General features: G+C 32.4%; 1 non-coding gene across 1 annotated transcript; it reads left to right on the top strand.

Moving 5' to 3' along the window:
• Positions 1–928: 928 nt before the first annotated feature.
• LOC114757707 (small nucleolar RNA R71) lies at positions 929–1035 on the top strand. Its single transcript, XR_003741597.1, has one exon. It is a non-coding gene; the product is annotated as a small nucleolar RNA R71 (small nucleolar RNA).
• Positions 1036–4188: the final 3153 nt, after the last annotated feature.

Below are 4188 nucleotides of genomic sequence, written 5' to 3'. Positions count from 1 at the left end.
AGTGATCGATAAATGCCCATGAAAATCACCTCTGAAGCTTATTTTCCATGTTTATATGAAGGGTGACTCAATATATGATTATATAACTTCCGGTTTGTACATTTTAGCTTCCGATTGAGCCATTCAAACTTTTGATTGAGCATAGCAACCTTTAACATCAAATCTATGAACTTAAATCTTGATATTTCCATTTGGTCTTGCAAGTTCTTCTTTTCTCAATCTCTCTTCTTCTTCTTCCTCTTGATCATTCTTCACAACTCAAAGTTCAACATAATAACTCCTTTCTTTTCTTGAGGAAACTACACAGGATATCAAGTATGATAGTTAGTCAAAATATGAGGTAAATAATTTATGCAAATTTTTTGCTCTATTATTTGATATGATCAAAACTAATCATATCTAACAGTTGATACTTTTCATGATATTTCTATTGTCTCCTCCACCATACCTAAGGTTTGGGTTCATCTTCCGCCCCTCATTGTAACTATTAGAAAAGAGGTCTCATTTTTTATTAGGTCTCCCTTGGTACATAACAGAAACCTCTTGAACATTACAGGGGCATGTGGTAGTAACATGTGTAAAAGAGTTGCATATTTCACAGCTAATAGGCACAAGTTCACGTGTTGTAGCATGAGAAGGGGAGACCATATTAGCTTTAATACCATTTACTGTTGTGGTTAAAACAGCCAATTGCGCAGCTACATTTTTCATCTCATGATTAGATGTAAAAGAAGCAAGTTGACTTGTTGTTCGAGTACTTCGGTCTCTAGTACCATATTGTTGACTGTTTATTGCTCTTTTCTTAAGCATCTCCCATGCATCTTGTACTATAACATCTAATAAAGATCCTCTCGAGGTAGCATCAATAGTAGCTTACTCATGCCCTAATAATACCTCATAAAAGTATTGAATAAGGTGTTTTTTGGGGATTTGATGATGAGGGCACTTGCTTAGTAGCTCTTGAAAGCGGCTCTAAAACTCATAGAATGTCTCTTATGGGTCTTGTTTGACTGAATAAATTTCTTTTCTCAAGCTGGCCATGTGTGATGTGGGAAAGAATCTCTCTAGGAAGGCTTTCTTCAAGTTATTCCATGAATTGAATGTACTAGCAAGGTGTTTTTGTAGCCTAAGATACCATTCTCTTGCTCTTCCTTCTAAGGTTAAGTGGAACACTCTCCATTAAATCTCATCAATATTGGCCCTAGTAGGTTTCGTGGTTACACAATTCATTTGTAGGCTCATCAAGTGTTCATGTGGATCCTCACCTGCAAGACCATGAAATTTGGACAAGTTAGCTAGTACATGACCTTTGATTTCAAAATTAGAATTAAAAGTAGGATAGGCAGCATGTCTAGAATTATAATTAGCAACTGAAGATGTTAATTCTCTTGTGGTCCTAGTAGGCCTATCCTTAGAATCACGTTCACCATCCATGAGGTTATTATAAATAATTTTATAATTTTGCACAGAGCCAACAGATTCAAAATCAAAGTTACTAGGTGAACTAAACTCACTAGTTTTTTTTTTTTTTTAACTAGAAGTATTAACTTGGTTGATTTTATGCAAAATTTATTTTCTACGCAACCTAAATATTCTTTTAGGCTCAGAATCACAAAGGACTAAAGTAGTATCCCTAGGCATGCACAGAAATTCGTAGCACAGTAAAATCACGTTTAAAAAATAAAAAATGAGTCAAAATAAATTTGGCTCCACGGCAACGGTGCCAAAATTTGATTGCCTTATCGTGTAAGCTCTCAAATTACTTAACTAAATTAATCCTATATAGTATAAAGGTCAACTTAGATCGTCTCTCTTTATACAGAGCTTTGTTAAAATTTTGAAAACCTTTTTAATTAAGAAAAACATGATGTAGAGAAGGAAAGAGTAGGAAAGAAAATTGATTGATTTTTTAAGAAAATAAATTGAGAAAAATAAAAAGAAAATAACAATAAGTAAAAGAAAGAAAAAGGAACAAAGACTTTACCAGAATGATGCACTTTCCAAGGACGTTGATGAGTGGCTATCACGGTTCAAAAGGATGAGAAGTTTGTATAAAAACAATCACTAAGTCAAAAGGAAAAACCCTAAATAACATCTAAGTTGTGATTAATTAATAATTATAACTATAGAACTAGCATATAATCACCTTTGAATTAATCATTTAAAAACTAATTAGCTTATGAATTCAATTAAACAATTATATCTTGTTCCTTAAAAAGAATAATCTATCGAAAACCCTAGAGCATGAACTACTTATGCAAATCAAAATAGAAATCTATAAAGATAAACACTCATAGAATCATGAGGAAACTGAAAATATATTTATTGAAAACTTCAAAACATAATTGTTCAACTAAAACACAAATCAAATATCAGTCCAAAAAAGAAATAAAAATCCTAACCTAGGAAATTTATAAACGCAACATACTAGTGGATTGAAATAAGAAAACTATCAAACTCCATAATATAAACAGGAACTCAAGCCACGTTATCTTGTCCTCAGGAAAAAAGAGGACTAGCCGCACATATGATTAGATGACACCATAATGATAAAAAGAAAATAATGATAAGAAGACAATGAAATAACTAGATACAAGAGGAAGCCAAGTGTATGCTTGTGCTTGTGTAGTGTAGATGGCTTCATTGCTTCTTCAAGGCCCTCTTGATCTCTTTTTATAGCTTTTGAATCTGTTCTAGTTGGATGAAGAAACCCTTGAGTCTTCTAACTTGATCTTTTATCTTCTTTTATCTTGTAATCTTGATAGAACTTTGAATTTGAATTCTCTTGATTTGGTGTGATCTTCATGGCAATCAAAGTAAAAGAGCTTTTGGATTTAAATGATATTGGATAAAGGGATAATATCTCAAATTTGAATAAAAATATGGTGGTAGGATGAATTAGGGTTAGGGTTTAGAAAGAAGATAAAAATGATAATGTGGATATTTGGAAAATTAAATGGATAAAGAAATATGAATAAAATATTTATTCAAATTCAAAATATGATAATAGAATTATCCACAAAAGAAATTAATTATTCAAGCTCTTTAGTATATGATGGAAAATAAGAGATATTCTGACTAGATATTTTGGATAATTTCCAATTAGATAATTAGAAAATCCTTTTGTAATACCACGTGATTGCCACAAATGTAGTTTTCTAGGGGTCCATGTTTTGCTTGATAGAATATTTCCTGGAATCAAAACAGAGATACCTCTCAGAAGGGAAATTATAAAAATATAATAAAAAATGCACTTTTAAGCAATTAATTCATATAGTTTTGTTAAATCAAAATATGAGTATCTATTGCATTTTAAACCCTTCAAACATTATAAAATCCCTTAATTATACATAAAAACATATTATAAAATAGGGACCCATCAGGATCATTCTTCTAATAGCTCTCAGAATCAATTCATAAAGATGAAGAGCCAGAGACCAACTCTGCGCCTTTGGAACGAATTGGGAGCAATTAGCAAAGAGTCAAACGGTGATCTAGGCCTTTGAAACAAGTTTTAACTAAGTAGCTGGATGCTAGCTATGAGCTTTTGGAGCAAGTTGCAAGTGAAGAGCCCATGACCATTTCTCCAATGGCTCCCAAAATCAATTCTCTAAAGATTAATGGACGGAGGGCAAACCCCGTGCCTTTAGATAAGAGTCGAATCCGCATGCAAAGCTAAGAATATACTCCGGCTTGATGCAGCAACTCTTCCCATCTCCTTTTCACAATGATTTGTAATGACACAATTTAACTTAATTGTGATAAATAAGGCATCATGGTTGGTGGATAAAGGGGAAAAAAACGCCGTAGGACTTACAATTATGAATAATTTATTTGTCGCACAAGCATAAATACTAATTAAATTTAAAACACGTAAACAAAAAATATTTTTAAAATGAAAATTACAAGTAATATTTGAAGCCAAACCGACATCATGAACAGCTTCTTCTGATTTCTATATATAGTAATAATTGAAATAGTCTCCTACAGTGGAAAGGATCCGTGTTTATAGTCTCCTACATTGGAAAGGATCCGTGTTTATATACTCGTACCCTTATTGTCAATAATATACAACACAGAGTACCCCAGCCACTGGGATCTTCCAGTCACTTTTCTCTCATGGTGTTGTTATTGGATTATTGTGTGTATAGGCTTCATACTCAAATATTTCCTTCTTTTGATCAAAAG

The sequence above is a fragment of the Neltuma alba genome, unplaced genomic scaffold (genome assembly GCF_004799145.2).
Source record: "Neltuma alba isolate B1F8T4 unplaced genomic scaffold, ASM479914v2 tig00001496_pilon, whole genome shotgun sequence".
NCBI classification, from domain to species: Eukaryota; Viridiplantae; Streptophyta; class Magnoliopsida; order Fabales; family Fabaceae; genus Neltuma; species Neltuma alba.
This window is presented reverse-complemented; position numbering and strand designations above follow the sequence as displayed.